Raw genomic sequence first — 9,387 nt, 5'->3', positions numbered from 1 at the left:
GGTACACCACATTTTATTTATCCATTCATCAGTTGGTGGTTTTTTCCACATTTGGCTATTATGAATAATGCTGCTATGAACATTCACGTACAGGTTCTTGTTCGATAGTTGTTTTAAGTTCTTTGGGGTATATACCCAGGAGTGGAATTGCTGGGTAATTCTGTGTTTAACTTTTTGAGGAACTGCCAGTCCACTGTGACTGCACCTCTGTGTTCTCACCAGCAATGTGGGAGTGTTAAAATTTCTCCATATCCTTGCTAACACTTGTTATTCCCATTCACCCTCCCCCCTTATTTTATTATTGTCATCCTAGTGGGGTAAAATGGTATCTTATTGTGGTTTTGATGTGCACTTTTGTTTTTTCCTTTTTTGTTGTTTTTATTATGCACTACATTAATACACTGCATAACCTTCTAGAAGGGGTAGATGAGTATGACTGAGTTATTTTTCATCAATCAGGAAAATGCTTCCTTAATTGATATTCTCCAAACCCTTTGACAATAGTAACAATTAACCCCAGAGACCCGCCTATCTCTTTGCATCAAACTCCACTGATAATGGATAATAGGCAACCCTTTTTTCCTTGCCGCTGTTACTGAACCTGTGGATGTGCGCTGTGCCTATGCCGGGGATGACCAAGCACACGGCCATGACGCCGATCCCGGGCAGGATCTCGAACCACATCGCAGCCCGGTTGCCAGAGCCAAACCCCTGCCTTCCCGGCCTGCTAAAGGTGCTGATTTGCGTTTTCCTAATAATAACAAGATGTTGAGCGTCTTTCCATGTCTTGCTGGCCATTTATCTTCTTTGAAGAAATGTTTATTACAGTCGTTTGCCTGTCTTTAAATTGGGTTGTTTGTCTTCTTTGTTTTTTTTTTTAAAGATTTTATTTATTCATTTGAGAGAGAGAATGAGAGAGAGAGAGAGCACATGAGAGGGGGGAGGGTCAGAGGGAGAAGCAGACGCCCTGCTGAGCAGGGAGCCTGATGTGGGACTCGATTCCGGGACTCCAGGATCATGACCTGAGCTGAAGGCAGTCGCTCAACCAACGGAGCCACCCAGGCGCCCTGTCTTCTTTATTTTTGAATTGTAAGAGTTCTTTATATATTCTGGATAGATTTTTATCAAATATATGAGATATTTTCTCCCAATCTATGGGTTATGCTTTCACTTAAAAAAAATTTTTATAAAGATTTATTTATTTATTTATTTGAGAGAGAGGGAGAGAGAGAGTGTGTGAGCAAGGGGAGAGGGAGAGAGAGAATCTCAAGCAGACTCCCCACTGAGTGAAGAGCTCAACACAGAACTCGATACCGGGACCCTGAGATCATGACCTGAGCCAAAATCAAGAATTGGATGCTCAACCAACTGAGCCACCCAGGCGCCCCTTTTAAGTTTTATTTATTTTTAAAAACAATTTTTTAAAGATTATTTATTTATTTATTTGACAGAGATACAGCAAGAGAGAGAACACAAGCAGGGGGAGTGGGAGAGGGAGAAGTAGGCTTCCCGCCCAGCAGGGAGCCCGATGCGGGGCCCATCCCAGGACCCTGGGATCATGACCTGAGCCGAAGGCAGACGCCTAATGACTGAGCCACCCAGGCACCCCAAAAATCTATTTTTTAAAAAGATTTATTTATTTATTTGAGAGAGAGAGAGAGCACAAGCAGGGGGAGGGGCAGAGGGAGAGGGAGAAGCAGGCTCCCTGCTGAGCAGGGAGCCCAATGCAGGCTTGATCCCAGGATCTTGGGGTCATGACCAAAGCCAAAAGCAGATGCCCAACCGACTGAGCCATCCAGGCACTCCGCCCCCCCTTTTAAAAAAGATTTTATTTTTAAGTAATCTCTGTACCCAACATGGGACTCGAACTCATAACCCCAAGATCAAGAGTCCCAAGCTCCATCCATCAACTGAGACAGCCAGGCACCCCTGTTTTCACTTTCTTGATAGTCCTTTGACACATAAAAGTTTTTAATTTTGATGAAATCTAGTTTTTTTTTTCCTTTGGTTGCTTGTCCTGTTGGTGTCATATTTTGCATATGTCTATCCAGCTGTCCCAGCACCATTTGTTGAAAGACTATCTTTTCCCCATTGAATGGTCTTGGCACCTTGTGGAAAATCAATTATTCATAGATGTATGGATTTATTTCTGGACTCTCAGTTCTATTCCATTGATATATATACTTATCCTTATGCTGGTACCATGTTGTTTTGATTACTGTAGCTTTGTGAATTCTCTACTTTTATTATTGCAAGCCTGCTCCTGAGTACATTTGTGTATTGTGAACAGTATTTTGTATTTTTCTTTTCACTTTTTGGGGAACACACACTTCTGTGTGGATCATTTGCATAATCAGTACCCTTGTCATTTAAAATAATTATGAAGTGTTTGTTTTATTTTGCCTTGCTCTGCTGTGCTATTTTTGTTAAGTTTTTATTTTACCTGTTTTCTGGGTTGCTTTTAACTTTTCTAGATCGCCTTGTTTGCACTGTTTCTTCTGGACCCAGACTCATTAGCTATCAAGCCTCCCCGCCTCGATGTCAGAGAATGCTGGCTGCTTTTTTAGGTCATCCTCATAGAAACGCAGACTACTCCGATCTGCCTCAGCTCAGACCCAATACTTCCTGCCAGTTGTGAGTTCAGTTTCTGGGGTAGAAGGCCTCTAAGAAAACCTCTTTCTTGGACCACAGCTGTGCAGAGATCAAGAGTGGCTCCAACCTTACAATCTGCTGTATGCTTATTTGTGAATAACCATTCCTGAGATGTCACACTGATGAGACACATGGGAAAGAACCTGTCTTTTGAACTTTTCTTATGCTGCCAAAACAAGCATTTACAAGTGCTGTTTCCATATGTAATATGTCCCTGCCTTTAGAAAGGAGGAGCTTCCAGAGATTATGGGATTTGTTCAAGGTTGTCCAGTGACCTTACAGTGCTACTGGGAACAGAATTAATCCCCGACTCCCATTGATCCCCTTCTCATCATCATTACCACACACTCCTTCCTTATTGGGCAACAGAAGATAGAATTTACTTTTCAGTATTTTCCCCAAGGGAGGTTTTGAGTTTCTTCCCCGCTTTGGTAAATAACACAGGTAAGGAGCCTCAGTGAATAACTTGCATTCATTGTACCATTCTTTGAAGGATCAAGATCATGGGCTCTGGCAACAGATCTATGAGAGAAGTGGGGACAGGTGAGAAAATGTTCACAGCCTCAGTGTGTTCTGAACTCTTTAGGAATTTTGGATGAGCAGAGATGCTCAGTTTTCCCCCATAACAAATAGGATGTCTTCTGTGAAACTTGTCTGTAGTGGTTATTGATCAAATTGTTGGTATATATGAAATTTTCCTATGGGAATTTTCAAAGATATGCAGAAGTAGAGAGAATAATATAATGAATTAGCAGGTACCTGCCACCCAGCTATTGGAATCATCAACATGTGGCCAATCTTGTTTTATCTCTACTTCCATTTACTCCTTTTCCCCACTGGATTATTTTGAAACAAAATCAGTATATTGATCAAGTTTTCAGTTTCTACTTGTTCTTGAAGCTATTTCCCTTAGATACTGGGATGTGTGCTCTCATTTAGATTGCTTTTAGCAGCTTTATTGGGCCTGACATTCTTTCTCTGGCAGTTTTTTGCATTGGTAGAATCATAGGTGTTTTCTGGCCTCAAACTCTGTTCTTTTGTCTCTCCCACTCCCAGGGTTCTATGAACCTATCATGCATGCACTTTGATCCAAGTGCCTAGACCTCACTTACCTATTCTCCCTCCTAGTTCACCAACTTTAATGTATGAGGTTAGGGACTTCAGCAGTCTTTGTCATTAATTACTCTATATGCAATGCCTAGTCTGGCATGTAGTAGGTGCTTAGTAAATAGTTGTTGATGACTGAATGGATGAATTCCCTTTGGCTTTCCACTCACCTGAACCTCACAACCAGCTGTTTTAACAGGGCACTTGGTTCTGTGTATCTTAAATGAGGAGAAAATTAGCTGAACCTCTTTAGAAGTAGCTTTTATCCTTGACCCCTTTTGTCTAGCTGAAGAATCTGAATTTTCCTGGCTCCCCCTACTGGTCTCTCCGGGGTAGTTGCATACAGGTGCCGCTGGTGGCAAAGGGTTGGAGCCAGAGGCGGGTTCTGCCAAGGGAAAATAGAACATTGTTGTGGAGTGCCCTAGCCAGTCCAGGCAGGTCTGAGAAGGAAGAGAGCAGCTTGTTGAAAACAGTTCAGGGAAGTGCAGCTTTCTGTATAAGGGGCAGGGAAGGTAGCCCAATGCCAGCTAAGGTCAGAAGAGCAGGGTTGGAGGCTGCAGCACCTGAAGACCATGAGTATCATGACCACATGGACCCATAAATAAGCTGGTCGTTATGTGGGAATCAGCCTCTATATTGAGAATAGAGATGTGCTCCTTCTCCCCTTAAGACAAAGCACCCTGAGATCAGACATAGTCACCATGCAGGTTGAGTGGCTACCGAGTTTTATTTTGGCCTCCTGTGAAAGTTGAACCAAGTGGGGTGGTGAATGTAGATGGGAGCGTCCCTAGAGTTCATGGTCTTATGTGACCCCATCTCCCAACTCTTAAGACCAGTAACAACTCTGTGGAGCTCTGGGTGTATGCTCTGCTAGGTCCTCCTCCTTCCACCCTCCATAAATACAATAAATGCCCCATACCTACCCACTTCCTAGATCACATTTCTTGGTTATTTACATGTATTTGTCTTTACCACAGTGCAACTTCCCAGAGAGTGGGCTGTGGCAGAATGCATCTTGCCAGACTCCAAACTACAGACATCAGGAAGAGCGTTAAAGATGGTCAGACACTAAGGGCAAATCCCCTCCTCTTCTCTCCAACCCCAAACCCCAAGTGCCAGGGCAATTACACTTAAAGTTGAACATGGAAATAGGCTTTTGTTACCCTTCCTTCCTAGAAGGAAGCATGTGATTTTCCCCAATACACAAGGAAGGGAACCCAATCCAGAAGAACCCAAGGGCATGAAAATTGCCACCAGACTTGGGCAGGTATATCTATGAAATGGTCATTATAAAGAAATGTTTGGAAAGAATTCACTTCTTTACTGGGTATTGGGAATGTAGCAGTGGGCAAAGTCCAGCATTTTAGTGGGAGAAGGTAGACCATAACCAGATAAATATGTAATATGTCAGGGGTGCTAACTGCTAAGAAAGGAGAAAAAGCAGGAAAGAAGGATAGGGCAAGAGTGTGTTGTTTTAAATTTGGTGATCAGGGAAAACAACTCTGTTGAGGTGAGGGAGCAAGTCCTGTGATCATCTGGAGAAAGAATATTCATGGCAAAGGAACTAGAGAGTGCAAAGGCCCTGAAGCAGGAGCATGCTTGGCTTGTGGGAGGAACAGTGAGAAGATGGTGTGGCTGGGGCTAAGTGACTGACAGAGAGAGTGGTAGGAGCAAGGTCAGAGAGGAAACCAGTGGCCAGATCATATGGGGCCTTGTACACCTTGGCAGGGGATTTGGGGTTTGCTTTAAGTGAGATGGAAAACCACTGAAGGGTTTGAAAACAAAAATGATGTGAACCAACTTAGGTTTGACAAGGCTTACTCTGGCTGCAGTGTGGAGTCGATCACAGCGAAGCAAGGGTAGAGGAGGAAGACCAACTGGAGGATGGTTGCCAGAGAGAGGTGATGTGGCTTGGACGGGGTAGTAGCAGAAGTGGGAAGAAGCTATTGACTAGTAGGTTTGATTTAAAAGTCAGCAGGGTCTGCTGAGGGATTGGATGTGGGTGGGGTGTGAGAGGAGGAGAGGGCCACAGCTACCTGCAAGGGTTTTGGCTTGCATCACTGGAAGAATGGAGTTGCTGTTTAACTGAGATGGAGAAGACTGGGAGAAGAGCTGGGTTGGGGGGGGGCGATATTCACCAGTTCTGTTTCTACCTATTAAGTGAAATATCTATTTGATCTCTAAGTGGAGGTATCCATTTCAAATAATAGTAGACATTCTTGAGGCACCTGGGTGGCTCAGTTGTTAAGCGTCTGCCTTCAGCTCAGGTCATGATCCCAGGGTCCTGGGATCGAGCCCCGTATCGGGCTCCCTGCTCAGCGGGAAGTCTGCTTCTCCCTCTCCCACTCCCCGTGATTGTGTTCCCTCTCTTGCTGTGTCTCTCTCTGTCAAATAAATAAATAAAACCTTTTAAAAAATCAAATAATAGTAGACATTCCAAATAATAGGCTCCTCAAAGTAATAATAATAGGGAATATTGTTTACATAGTGCTTTATAGTTGATAGTGCTCCCACATACATTATCTTGTTCTGTTTCCACATCACCCACATAAGGTAGTTTGTTTTCTGTTTTACAGGTAAGGAAGCTGAGATTCAGAAAGTTCTGCACAAGAGAGCCAGTGTTTTGATGTTGCCACACAGAGGAAGATGGCAACCAGCAGCCATTTAGCCTTGAAGAGCAGCAACCAACCATCAGAGAGACCCTGGCTTTCCCTTAGTTGTCAGGTAGGAAGACCTGGGCCTCCCTAGCTCTGTCCCCAGCCCTCCCACAGAGAGGAACCAGCGCGGAAGTGGAGGACAGGCTGTGTTCCCCTACCCTCGCCTCAAACCCCCAGAGCCATGGCCAGGTCTAACTTCCCTGGGAAGGGGCAGAGCGGAGCTTTGAAGGGAACTTGAGATGGACATTTCAAAAATGAATATTTTTATTGTATAAACATTTAAAATTAATCTTAAATACCAGAAGGAGACTATTTGAGTTCCTGAAAGTAGCTGAGAATCATGGCATCCATCATTAAGCTACCCAGTGAGAAAAGGGGGTCTGGCATTGTGTCACTGAGGGCAGCTATTGAAAAAGATCAGAAACCTTCAAGTTTATCCAGGATAAGATGCTGGGATAAACCAGTGGCAATTGCATTTCTTTCCAGTCTTTTTCCCCATGTATCTTTTTAACATTGTTCAGATCTTATCACATAGGCAATTTTGTTTTTCCATAACCTGCTGTTTTCTCATCACTACTTTTGATACAAACATTTCCCCCCATGGTACTAACCGTTTTTTGTAATCATCATTTTCAAATGATTGTTTATTAACCAGCCATTTAGGCTGCTTCCACAATTTATATACATCTTTTTGCATTAAGCTGCTGAGGCTTACTTTGTTAGATATCTTCCAAAAAGTAGAATTACTGGTTTAAAAGATATAAACATTTTTAGGCTTTTGGTAAATTCTAATAATTTTCCAGAAAAGTTCTGCCATTGGTATAGAAAAGTAAGAGTGAGCCTTGGAATCAAGATCTTCTGATTCTAAATCTCAGGTTTTTTTTTTTTTTCTGTGCTGGTTTTCTTCTTGTGAAATGGAGACAAGTGTATGTGTCATGATCACAAGAATCAGAACTGTGTCCTCAATAAATAGCAGTAGTTCTTGTTATAATGAAAGAAGATTTGCAGAATTCCCCTAGGAAATTGTCTTTGTTCAGTCACCCACACTGGCCCCCACATTGGAGCACAGTCTGCCCTAACTAGTTCTTCTCAGTCTGACGGCTGGCTGACTTTTCCCCAGCAGCTCCTACACAGTCTGAAATGGCCCTTTTCTCCCTCAGTGGCATGAAGGGATTTGTCACTTTGATCGTCAGCTGGTATCTGGACTTCAGATATTTCTGGACTGGTATCTGCCCATGTCCTTCCTTCTCTGAGCCCTCTTGCTCCTCCCCCACCCATCCTACATCTTCAAGTCCTAAGGGTGTTCCAGGGTCCTACTCTAATGGCATCTTCTCTCACCCGGCTGGCACATCATCCTTCTCCAAATCATCAGAGAATTTATTTTCCCTTACCTCCCATGTTATATTTTCTCTTGTGGTACCAACATCTGTTTAGGTATATGTCCCATGTCCTGTACAACTCTGTATGCTTAAGCTCCTTGAGAACAGGAATTCAGTCTTTCTTAGCACACAGTAGCCACTCAGAATATCTGTTGGATGAATTAGTGGTTACTCAGTGCCAAGCACTATTCTAGGTATTGGAAATACAGAAATGAATTATCTTTGCATGAATCCCATTTGCAAAGAAACCTGATCTCATATGGGGAGATAGATTCATAAAAAGATGATGCAAGAGTAGAAATATGCACAGAACAGGGCGATGGCACAGAGGGAAACACAGCGATGGAGCCCTGGGCTCCACAGTCTGAGCAGTTCAGGATTGGTCAGCTCTACCAACTTCACAGCTATGTGACAATGGCAATTACTTAATATCTCTGGGCCTCAGTGAGAATAAAATAGTAGCTACCCCATAGGGTAGTTGATATACATAAGGCCTCTGGCGCAGTGCATGGTACATGGTAGTGATGTAATAAATGAAAACTCTCTTCTGGAGGAACAGAGAAAGCTGTACAGACAAGGGGCTATGTGAACTGAGCTTCTGAATAAAAATTCCTCAGGTATGCAAGAGATAAGGACTTAACAGGCAGAGGAAACTACATGAATGAGCAAATAGTTTATCATCATCCAAAAACAAAAAAAAAAAACAAAAAAACCCACAAGCCCTGCCACTCGTGGAGCTTGTGCTCCTTAACATGATGCCAAAACATTCAGCAGGCTCAGGGCACAGATTTTGACTCAGAAGAGAAAATCAGAAGAGAATGCCCTTGAAGGAGAGAGGGAGATGTCAATAATCACGCAGTTTCCTCTCCAGTGTTGCCACAGGCTTCGACCTCTGCCTGGTATGGACTGGCCATGGGGTAGGGCACCAGATTTAGGGAGGGCAGCAGATTTTCCTTGAAGCAAAAATAAGTTATTTTCCTGTTGTACCCATCCACAGTGATACAAAGAAGCTTTATTCAGAGGCACCTACCTCCACACTGCCCTGTTCTCAAAGGAAACATGTTTTGTTAGGACAGATTTCTTCCCTTAGATAAATATTTGGTATTTCCCTTCACAGAAGTTTAGCAAGAGATGCAGATCCAGACATTTATTGCTCTGCCCTCCTCCTCTCCACCCCCAGGGAGAATGCTTCACGGGGTCTAAAGGCATCCTGCACTCTTGGAGAGGTTCAGAGGAGGGTCAGAGGTAGCCATGAGAGGGGGGAGGGGAGTGTGTAAGGACTAGAATTCTAGAGGCTCTGCTGCCAGGCACTCAGTGGCCAGGCACGATTATGTAAATTGGAGGAAATCCCACCAGCCTGCTTTCTCCAAGGCCCAGAATGAATTTTAGAGATGCTGGTGATAACTTTAGGGCAAGTTTTAGGTAACTTCAGGATGAGTGCTGACTACTATCATTCAAATGTAAGAGGGGGCATGACCGTGGAATTTCCTCCTGCAAGGGGCACTCAAGAGAACTGTGAAATTCTGAATTCACTGCCCAAGCTAGCAGCCTGGTGCTTCATCCCTGGTGCTTCAGAGTCCAGACCTTTCAGA

General features: G+C 43.6%; 1 pseudogene; it reads right to left on the bottom strand.

Moving 5' to 3' along the window:
* Positions 1-339: 339 nt before the first annotated feature.
* Positions 340-730, bottom strand: LOC115941016 (NADH dehydrogenase [ubiquinone] 1 alpha subcomplex subunit 1 pseudogene; annotated as a pseudogene).
* Between the last annotated feature and the right edge of the window lie 8,657 nt (positions 731-9,387).

Source organism: Leptonychotes weddellii, chromosome 13, assembly GCF_054177405.1.
Source record: "Leptonychotes weddellii isolate Sample4059 chromosome 13, ASM5417740v2, whole genome shotgun sequence".
In the NCBI taxonomy this organism is placed as follows: Eukaryota; Metazoa; Chordata; class Mammalia; order Carnivora; family Phocidae; genus Leptonychotes; species Leptonychotes weddellii.
The sequence above is the reverse complement of the archived record's forward strand: the minus strand, read 5'-3'. Positions and strand labels throughout refer to the sequence as shown.